Source organism: Scatophagus argus, chromosome 1 (genome assembly GCF_020382885.2).
Source record: "Scatophagus argus isolate fScaArg1 chromosome 1, fScaArg1.pri, whole genome shotgun sequence".
Lineage (NCBI taxonomy): Eukaryota > Metazoa > Chordata > Actinopteri > Scatophagidae > Scatophagus > Scatophagus argus.
Window position 1 is genome coordinate 14,177,667 of NC_058493.1, and position 12,040 is coordinate 14,189,706.

The 12,040-nt window shown below is 39.5% G+C and overlaps 1 protein-coding gene across 1 annotated transcript in view; it reads right to left on the reverse strand.

Annotated features, from left to right (window-relative positions):
* Positions 1–12,040, reverse strand: part of LOC124064477 — a 956,368-nt gene that overhangs the window by 11,485 nt on the left and 932,843 nt on the right. The window lies entirely within an intron of this gene.

Sequence of the window (12,040 nt, forward strand, 5' to 3'; positions counted from 1 at the left end):
ACTACTTGATTATAGAGCAACAAAACAAGGAGCAGCTAAAGTTTACTTTAACTGTTTCTTGCTCCCAGTTGTTCCCTCTTGTGAGCTCATTTTTTTTTTGCACTTCTAATAAAAACTAAATTCCACCAAGGTATCAAGAGACTAAACCAACATACATGGTTTTTGAATGAGCAGGTATACATTCATACATTCTGCATCTTGTTGTCTCACAACATCGACTCATCAGCCAGTAAGTCACATTAACCACATTCAAGACAAGGCCATATGAAGTCTCTCAGGGTCAGCGTGAAGCCTCTAATGAGCGTTAGCTGTTCTTTTGGCCTCCCTGATTTATGTGAAAAATTGATAAAAGAATGGCTTCTTCCAGATTATATCATTCACAATGTGGTCCATAACATTAAGGCATCACACACCTACCAGGTGCCACCCAACATCACACCAGTAAGGACACTGGAGATGTGATGGTGCAGTTAGTGCAGCAACAGGGGAGCTTTTTCTTTACATCATCATCAGAGGATGATTTTTGTCCAAAATGACTTTCTGCAATAAACAGGCCTAATAGGTCTGCCACAGGCACCTGTATATACTATGCACTGTAGTGTCCACCAGACTGTGCTCAGTTAGAGTGAGCAGGAGGAGCAAAAACAGATTATCTGTGAATCAATGAGTGGAGCTCAGTGGAGGAATGACCTGTTTATACAAGCTAATGGCTCCCAGAGCAGCGCCAGAGCATGTAATGGTTCCTACTAATGTTTTCTCACATCGTTTAATCTCTCTCTCTCTCTCTCTCTCTCTCTCTCTCTCTCTCTCTCTCCCTCCCTCCCTCCCTCCCCGAGGAATTCTTTATCAAAGCCAATATAACTCTTGCTACTTCAAATCCTGTTTACTCCTCCTGAATTGGCTCTCGTGTTATTCCCTTTAACCAAAATGCTTCAAGCTATTTTTATTTTAGGGTCGGTTATCGCTTGACCCTGTAGGCTTGCATGGAAAGTGCATATGTATTTGGTTAGATCATATGTCGGATACACAGACTCAAAGCACCTGAATAAAGAAGAATCATCAGCAAACAAGCTTTTGTAAATCTGACTCATTTTGCTCCATCTAACATTATATAATATGTTGTAACCTGTATTCTTTTCTCGTTTAATTTTCTGTGCTGTGGAAGTATTTCATGATGATAATGAGAGTGTGCAGATGTGAATGAAGCATGAGGAGGACTTAATGGAATCACAGATCACCATGTCAGATCTGGAAGGTTTCGGAAGATTTGGTGGAATGAATTATTCAGACACAGAGGAGCATGGAGCATCTAGCAAGAAATCTGTTGCTGTTGAAAAGGTGCCTTTTCAAGAATAAATAGCGCAAGCAGCAAGCAAAGTGATCTCTGAATATCATCACCATGATATAATAGAAATGCTTCCATCCAATATATATAGGACCCTTCCTTTCTAGTTTGCAGTCACAGAACTTGAAGGGATGAGTGAAATATAAACAGTGGGGTTAACTGACATAATATTATTAGGGCATGCTATAGACACGGCTCAGTAATGCTGATATGATGGTACATGCCAAAATGATGCATTATGGCGGCTTTTCTTTTCCTTTTGTTGTTTGTCACGGTTACTTTCATCTTAATAAGTTCTACCACCTTTGTGTCTAACACTGTTATCACGTGACAACATTGTGCTTCACAGCCATATTCCAAACACACAATTACTCTATTAGCTTACTTTTGTGTTGCTAAGCAATCTTAGCTGTACCAGGAGATATAAAAGCCATAAAATTTTCATTTTTAATTGAAAAATACATTTCAATCACAGACAGTTTTCAGCCACACAAACTGAGTGAAGCGTACAGCTTGAAAAAGCATTCTCTCTGCTTGGAAATTTATCTATCTAGTAATGTATTGCACTAATCCAGAAAAATAAAAATGGAATTTTTTTTTTTTTATAGAATTTTTAACTTTGGAACAAATAACTTTGTAGTGATCACAGTGTCAAAGAGCTGTATCCCTCAAGTCTATGTGGGCTCTTTCTGTGTGGATGGACCAGATTTCCATCCTGAAGGAATCAGTGCTTTCATCAGGTTTTCCCTCTCATGTGGTTTGTCTGTAAAGAAACAGGTATACGGTCTCAGTTCAGACCATTCCCAACTGTTCTGCACCAGTGCCACCCTGATTCAACACTTGGTGAGCAGAATAGTGATCAATCCCTCCACCTAAGAATGGAAACAGACAGCCATAACCAGAGACATAAGACCTATAGAGGTACTTGCTGCACTGTTACCACGGCAACAGGCTATGAGGGGGGTGGGGGGATGGCATCGTCATTGGCTTTCTGAGATTGGCTGTTGGTGGTTTGGTGCAATGGGTTCAGCCTAGTTGGTTGTTCTGCCCTTTGAGCAACACAGAAAGTGGTTAGCTGGCTTTCAATCTACCTTGATCTGCAGGAAGCTGAGCAGATTTATGATGGAAACCTGGAGAGAACTGTAGATCTGACACTAAAAGCTTGGGAGAACAACATGGAGCCCCGAAAAGAAACGAAATGATTCAGTTACATCAAAATCATATCAGAATTTGACTATTTAAAAAAAGCATCCTTTTCTATTTTTGTATCACAAAAACTATGCAATATTTTCATTGTATTAATTTTTAATCTTTATATTTATCATTAAAATTAAAAAAACAAAATTGAAATACATTGCAACCGCTGCTTCTATTACTCCAACACAGTGATGAACAAATTAAATATTTATAACTCCATCATACCTAGCACACAGTTGCATGTTCCCTAATTGCTCCAGTGTAGTGTATGAAACATTCAGTCAGTAAAGGTTGTGGTGTATTGCTCACCATACTGAACCCAGGGGACACATGTGCAATATACATGTCCAACCTCACATATTCTACCCGATAATGTATTACTGACAACGTATCACAGTCACAGACATAAGATAGTTGTCTCTGGGTGCGTGCTGTGTGTTCAGTATAAAATGAGTCCAGAAAACATGCATTATGCAGTATAAAGTGTACACATTAACACAAGCAGATGAATGCTTGCACACAGACACACAACTGTGAGCTCTAGACCTGCCCTGCTCCCCTGAGTCTACTTATGGAGCTCTCTCACTAAGATGCAGACTTACAGAGAGGATAGTTACGGCATCGTTCACACTGCTAACTGCCCTCAGGATCAGGATATCACTCAAAGGTAATCAATCACAGGCTGCTACACATAAAACATTTCAACATTATGCTTTTAAGTGCAACCATCCTCCTACTGAGTGAAACACCTCAATTTAATTACTGTATTTTGCACTCTAAATACTTTTATATTGCCAAATGTAATTTATCAGGTCTCATGTCTTTTGTTTAGATATTGACAATATCAACCAGTCCAGGGTGTACCCTGCTTCTTGCCTGCAGTCAGCTGCGATAGGCTCCAGCCTCCCTGTGACCCTGATGGATAAGCAGTATAGAAAATGGATGGATGGCTGGACAATATGAAATGTTTACAACAAATATATATATGTATATATTCTTTCAGGAAGGAAATAATCATAAGAAGCTCTTAATTTTTCCTTAAATGTTTCATAAAACTGTGACAAACAGATTTTTTATTTCTTTTGCTGCTACAACGTACCATGAGCAAATATGGAACATCTGGGAACCTGCTACATAATATGTGACTGCTAGCAATTTGGTTATTTCCAAGTGACTCAAACTGCCATAATGATTAGAAAAGCAATAATGCTCCCCGGTGCCTCTTGGCTAAATGAAACAGAGAGCAACTAAGCATTACAAAATGATCCCATCCTTTCAAATGTTAATTCAATTTATTGTCTACAAATAAAAATATTCAATTTCACGACTCTGGGCCTGTGTAGAGGCATCATCAATATGGATAATTTGTCAACCTGTGCGTCACACACAGTGCAATTAACAGGTGCTACAGGAAATGTGGAGGGACAGATTTTACACTGTATTGGTATGCAGCAGTCTAAGTGCTGATGATTACACAGAGATATTGTAAACTTGGCCCAAGAGATCTATTAAAAAAGCCAGTTACCCGGCATTAATTCAGGGCTTATTGTAAATACCTCGAACAACACAGACATCTGAGTAGTACACAATCAGGTATGGTGCACAGAGAGGTCAACAATTTCTCAAACTGCATTCTCATTTCATGTGAGTGCCAATTTAATTTATCTTTGACCAGGACATGTTGAGAGTGGGAAACTGAGCGTGTGTGTGTGTGTGTGTGTGTGTACGCGCATCTGTGTTCTTACATTTATCTTCTTCTTTCCCAACTAAATCCTTTTTATAGGAGAATCCTCCCATGAGCCTCAGCAGGTTTAGCAGGTGTTAACCTCTCTCTGGGAGGCTCCTTCCTGAGGCAACACACAGTCTATCGGAGCAACACTTCTCATTCCCTTAGCAGCTTGCAATCTGCCAGTCACACAGGTGGAGATGATGGACAGGCAGATGAGTCTCCTTCACTCCCTAAGTAATTCTAGTTTTTGCTTCTGTTTGGGAAAACAACCTGCACTGTCTTTCGAGTAAGATCATAAGAGGACTTCACAACATCTTGCTCATTAGATCATTTTTTTGTCTGATTAATTCTTGATTGGGATTGTTGGAATCTTTTTCTTTTGTAGGGATCCTTATGCAATGATTAATTATGTGTGTAATCCAATAAATTATCGGCCTTCTCACCCAGTGTTAGATGGGTGGAGATCTGTCTTATGCATTGTGGTTTCTGAAAGGATGCTGTGTGTTTGTGTGTTGTGCACACCCTAAGGCTTTAGTGCATTCACCTGTTTTGCACTTTTAGGATTGACAGGTCAGATTTATTACTACTAACAATCAAACATAATGATAAATAGTGTGCACAGGTTTCCAGACCAATTTCCACACTTGGGGGCCTCTAGTTATGTTAGTTATAAATGCAGATACTATTGATCTCATTGGCTAAATAATGTGCGGATTAAACTCCATAGTTATTTTTGAGACAGTGGTCTGTGATGCAGCTGGATAGTTATTTTGTGTATCTGTTAGCATATGATAAATTTGCAAGGGCTGTTGAGTTATATTATATTGATTATATTGTAAAAAATATCCTGTTATTTTCCCCTACCCCTGTACATATACAATATGCACCAGGCACAACATTAAAACCACTGACAGCTGAAGTGAATAAAATGAATCATATCTTTACAATGCAATATTCTGTGAGGAAACCTTTGCTTCGGGCACTCATTAGGATGTTCTTTGACACATACCGCTCACTTGACCTTCCCGTCAGCAACAACTCAGGAATGTCTCCAGGATCCCAACAATGACCTGCAGGCTTCCAGGATGCCAACCTGATCGAGAATCTGTCAGATGCATCAGAATAAGCCAAATCCACCTTCCCACCATATGGGTGGTTTGTTAATTAATCAGTTGTTAATTAATTTTATTCGCTTCACCTGTCAATAATTTTAATGTTGTGGCTGATCGGTGTATGTTTTACATCTTTGGAGTTTGATTCAACACCCCAATACAACATAACTGTCCACAGAGGGTTTTCCCACTGGAGGCCTAATCATGTTATAAGAAATTTGACACCAAAATTAGCTCAGTTTTACAACCTGCTTTTCAGCTCTAGCCTCACACAAATGAACTCTGTCGTCATGTGACTGTTTAGTTATCAAGAATGTATTGTAGCCTTAAAACTGTGTGTCAGCATCCTGTCTTATTATTACCACACAACAGCAATAACATTGTGAGGAAAATAACGGCTGCACAGAAAATAAGACAAACAAATCACTGCTGTTGGAGAGAACACTCGAACCTTTCCTCATAGATTGTGAGCTAATATCATGTCATCATACAGGAAAAACTATTGCCTGATATGTGTGGAAAATAGCGCCCATATAAACTGAAGCAAGATATTTGCTTTGGGATCTTGAGAGCACGAGATGGAACCCCAAAGCATGTCTTGTGTCACTGCTGTGTCAATATTCTCTCTCTCTCCTCCGAGTCTGCATCAACTCCTTTAGTTACTGACTGATCTGATGGATGGTTTTTGTAATACCTGGTTTCAGAGGATCGTGCAGCTCCCTCAACACCCCTAATGACATAGTTTTTTTCACTGGGTTGTCCATGTTCATATAGCCTACATGAAACGACATGGTCAGAACACACATCGTAGTGTCACCATAGTAGACCCACATCTGTAACATCTGCCATCATATAGTTAGGCAGTTTGTCTTTTCCTAAGTACCTATGAATTCTCCCCCCCATTTTCCAACGAGGCAGAAGAAAAATGGTGATTCTATATTTGGAAGTACTACGCTGTTGAATGATATCAAAAAACCTATATCAATTAACAAAACACTTTGAAAAAAGCAGAGTATAACAGTTAATACACATTCCATTCCACGCTAAGCTTGTCTCATTGTTCTTTGTGTTCCTGAATTCACACTATCACTTGTGGGCCACATATGGGGATGAGGTTATTAACAGTTTTTCAGATTCTCTGGCGAAATTCTTCTCTGCTGTCCTCGCGAGGTCCCTGCAGAGTATATTTTACGACCCTCAGAGGCAGATCCCATAAACAACCAGGCCAGGACAGAAGCTCATAAGTTCATCTCCAAATTGAAAGATGGTTTAACACCCTACAATACATACATGACAAAAATGCAGGAATCCATGGGTTTTGTGCATTACTACAACTACAGTTAATGAAATCCAAAAAGATAGTTGGAGAGAGAGTAATATCTTATTCTATCTGATCCAATTATCTCTGCTTATATAGAAAAGCCAGTGCTTCTGTGGTTATTTTTAGCATCATTCACACATGATTCTGTATTCAGGCATGCAGAGAGGTTTGAAGCCACACGTCCATTCAGTTAACACTGAACCTTTCAAAGCTGATGCATTTGCGGCTAGAATTAATTGCCTGTTCTTGAATTAGCAGATGTTTATTAGATGACTGGATTTTTTTTTTTTTTTCATTTTTAATGGGAAAGTTGTTGCACGCAGGGGAATACACAGGTCTGATTGTTGTGTACATAATCACACAGAGAAGAGTGGAAAATGATCCAGTGGTGTGGCAGGTTCTGCTTTCCTACTATTTTGAATTGTGTTACATTTTCTTTGGAAATAACCAATTATTTCATGCGCTCCCCCAAGACACTTTCACAATGTAGCACAGTATGCTATGCTTGTAGCAGCCTCTCACACATGTCTCTGTGTTGTTGTTTTTTTTGTGTTATAAATAACAGTAGGCTTACCGGCTGGAAGACACTGATTTCTCTTTCTCTTTCTGTTGGCCTAGCAAGTCACAAAACCATAGCAGAAACTTTTTGTCTTAGCTCCAAAACAGAGCCAATGAATGAGAAAGTGATTAAATGACCATACAACAGAAAGTGATAGTGTAAGACTTATATTGTATCCTGGTAAAAGAACCAGCAGCTATTATCTCAGAGATCATTATGTGATTCAAAGAAATCTTCAAGCCAACTCTCATTTTCACATGGTGCCATGTCAGCAGTATGATGTAAGATATTTAGGAGACACGGTGGATTAATTATTTTCCCCGTTTCCAGGTACTGTTTTTATCCTCCTCAGAGTCCCAAGGGAATAGAACTTTTCCGCATATGTTTTACACTCGGTCAGAAGCAACGCATCAACTCAGGCAATTTCATCATGGTGATGAAGTCTATATTCTTGATTCCTAAATACTGCTACTCAGTGGTAACCGTTGCCCCACATGAAAGGCTGTTTACATCCTGCAATTTTCTTTGTCCTCTCTCTAAAACTTTAATTTCTGGATGCACTGGTCAAAGGAAGAGGAATCAGTGATTTCATCAGTGCAACTGAACTGATTGTTCACTAATGATGAATATACCAGGTCATACTGAAGTGAGAATGAATTAACATTTTAGCTTTTGTCTGACAGGTTGTCTGAACTGCATGAAAAAGCATCAACAATATGGACACTTCATATTATGACAGTAAAATAAAAATAGTTTGCCATAAACCTTGGGTTCAAAAAGTCAAACTGTCACAATGAAACCTGCATGCTTAGATCTATGTCACATGTTGTTTTGTCTTATCTTGGCTATACTTCACCTGCACTCTCAGCCCCTTCCCCCTTTCCTGCACACCTGCTTCCCACCTATTGATTACCCTTGTGACCTGCTGCTTGGCTGCACAGCTGTCCCTCACCAGCTCATTATGTCACCTGTAGCCAAACTATAAACAGGCGTCTCTTTCCAAAGGGACTTGTCACATCATGTACGCTGCCTTATCATTCGAGCCGTTCTAATTATCTTGCAGGTTGTCTACTTAAGAGATTGCATGCTGTCTTTGTAATACTTTGCTGTTGAGTCGACTGAGATATGTTTGTCTGGTTCTGTCCACCCATCAACTATAGTTGAGTTGAGTTGCTGTAAAAGCCCCTCATTGTTCTGAAAGCTGAACAAACTCCTTCTGCTCCTATCTGTTGGACATACAGTATGCGTTACGTACATTGATTACAGGGTTTTAAAAGGGCCATGCTGATTCTTTTTCAAGATTCATTTTGAAGTGTGATGAGCTCACAGTTAAAGCTCTCATTATCAACAAACATGACACGGTTTGGGACTTAGAGGTCTGAGGAACAAATTCTTAAAGGAATCCCACCATTAAACACCAAAACACGGCAATTTCTTATACACAAATTAACCGGCATGATAATGGGTGGAATATGGACTCAATAAAGATGCAAAATGCAATACAATCCAAAACATGCCTGTGGATATTCATTCACTCATTTATCCAGGTCATAGCTATCTCAAAGAGATCAATGCAATCGCCACTGAGCTTGGTTATAGGCTAGTCTTGATAAGCATGAACTGATGAAGCCTCTTAGATGTGAGGCGAAAAGTCTTCGAAGGCATTTGACCAAGTCCAGTTGCGATCCATTCAATCTTGTTCAGATACAATCCAAAACACATTTTAGAATTTGTACAAAATTAAAATGTGTTTATTTTACATAACAATATGTATTTATTTCATTCAATAAATTCATTTTCTTGTAATTTATGTAATATTTGGCTACATTCAGTCAATGCAGTGCTGTCATCCATGGATGATAAATGTATAGCATACCTATGTCTGTCTGAGACACTGCTGTTGGCTTTATGGTGAGTATGTCTCTGTGTGTTGCCTGAATGTATTTTTTTTCTCTTACTTACAGTTCTTCCTTCTTACCCCCTCCCCCTGCACACTATCACCCTACATTATTCTGTTCTTCATACACACAGCATGTGTATGTCTCTCTCCTTCTCGTTCACACACTATCTCTCTCACATACACATACCAAAATATCTTGAATTGGCTTTGCCTTTGTGCCTTTTGTTTTTTGAGACCCGTTGCTCAAGCCCTCAAGGCTCCTCTTTCAGCTATAGAGAAAAATAGAGGCAGAGAAAGAGCAATTGAGATGAGAAAGAATTCCATCTCATCCTCCTCCTCCTCTCTGCTCATCTCCTCTACGCACCGCACTTTGTTTGATTCAAAGAATGCTGAGAGGCTTGGGCAGCAGATGTGAGATTTCGTGGAAAATAACAAGTAATGAACCTCTTCAACACTCATCTAGTCACATATATGCTGTTCTCCTGTCTGTGGCTGATGGACCCTTTTGTCAAACATTGCTTTCTGTTCTTCCTCTTATGTATGCACTTATGGTGCCTTAAAAAATCCTCACCAATGTCTTTTACTTTTGTTATCCAGTATTCCTTCACATCTAGAAGGAATTTGATTTTGTGTGCTCAAGTTAATTTTGTGCACACATTCTCTGATAAGCTAGCAATTACAAAGAAACTGGGAGACTGCTTTTTTTCTTTTCTTTTTTTTTTTTTGGTGTTTGCATGAAATGGTTTTAAACATACTTAAACCAGAGGAAACATTTTTGATATCTTCATCTCAAAGACCCAGTCATTGTGAAACACATGTTCAGGAAATCAGTACCATCAAACCATCAAAGCCCTGGAACATATGAAGCAGAGGCAAGCCATGGTTTCATTGAGATAATCTGTGAGGCACTGTAAAGCCAGCGGCAGAAACTCCAACATTTCACATGATCACAGGAACATGGGTTGAAAAAAGGATCCACAAAATAAATATGTGCCACTGTGGAATCCTCTCACCCCAACAAAATAAATTAGAATCTTATTTGCGTTTAAACGAACACTATAGTCAAATACAGAGGAGGTCACCAAAACCAAACTGTTAAGTTAAATCAAACCTATGATGGTAAATAACAAACACGCCTGTTACATCTTATTAATAACAAATATCTATTTGATGTAAAGCATTTAACTCAACAAAAATGTTTATTTTATTTCAATCTACCAAATGAAACTTGGGAATCCAAACTCAGCAAGTGTCCAAACCAATCATGGTGCAAAACACCACAATCACAAAATAAACAGCTAGTTGCAGAGGTACTCCACTCAGCTCGCCCATTTTCATCCAGTTGCTAATGACAACTGATGTCAAAACAAACAAACAAATGGTTCAATGATTAGACCCCTCAGATGTTGACTACTTGAAGATAGTTCAACCTGTTTAGCTCATTCAAGCCAAGACTGAGTTAGTTCTTGTTCCCGAAAAGGGCTCCTCTTCTGTTAATCTCTCCATTTCAAATGTTTGGAGGGATTGACTGACTGAATGGTTTGGCTGATTGAATGGACTATTTCATTGCTGTCTGCATTGTGCAGTTCGTATGAGATTCAGAAATTCAGAAAGGAACTTGGGATCACTGTCACCATCTCACTTAACCAGAGTGAGGACAAGCAGCTGTTCACAATGAGCTGGGAAAGAGTTTATGGAGATGCAGTTGCAGCATCAATAGTGCCTGTGGGCTTCATATTGCCTCTTTATTACCGCCCTAATATTGTTGATCTGCTGAGCTACCAGCCTGTAAACCAAAATGTACAATGAGAGAATGAGTTATAAATTCAAAGAGGGAGACGTAGAGAGTTGTGGTAGCAGACAGGAGTAACTTTACAAGGAAAAAAGAAGAAGGAGGAAAATGATTATTGTTATGGTTTGGCGTAGTATGTTTTCTGTTGTGCTTTTCTTTTTGTGCTCTCTCTGTTTCCTTTTCCATTTTCTGTTCCTTTTGCAGAGCCTGTGGGTGGCAGGGGGTGCGGCTGGCTCCTCCTGTTGGCAGCTGAGGCACACCTGAGTTCTGTCAGCCTATTCACTCCACTTTATAAGCCTGGCCTTCACTCCTGCTTGCTGTCAGATTATTCTACGCTCTACCTCTGCATGCTGTTCGTCAGAGTTACCTGGATCCTCCTGCCGAAGATTTCTTTCTGTCAGCCAGCTCCCTGCCTCCACAGCCTGCGTTTGTTTCTGGGTTTAGTTTGTGGAGTTGATTAAAAGAACCTTTTGTTCCCTCTCACCAGTGTGTTTGTCTCTGCTTTGGGGTCCTGTTCTTAAAAGAACCTAACAATTATAAGATAAATAATGAGGAGAAGGTGGAGTAGAAGACATGCTGGTGCAATAATGGACAGTGTGGAGGACAGAGACTGACAAAATGAGAATTAAAGAGAATGAATGGGTGAAGAGTATCTTCTGTCTTTTACAGTTGCTATGGACACCAAGAAAGCTGACTAACTGCTGCGTGAAAAATGTTTTGAATGGAAAACACACATACACGTGCAATTACCACACATAACTGCCATCATAACCACCATCACCTGCTTGTCTCCGATCACAAAACTCACCTCTTTAATGGTTCAAAGAAGACAAACGAGTTTTACATAAATAGCATTCTAACCACATTCCCATGTTGTCCTGTGCAGAGATGAAGTCTTTTAGGATGCCTGCAAGGCTCTCATTATTACAAGGTAGGAGAACAAAACACGAAAGAAAGCAGACAGCAAGATAAACATGCACAGAGCACCACTCATTAGAAGTCGCGTTCATCTTCGGTGGGAGATGACTGCTGAGCACTTTGTTCTCTGTGGAACAAGCATGAACATTATTAAGACTGCATTCCTA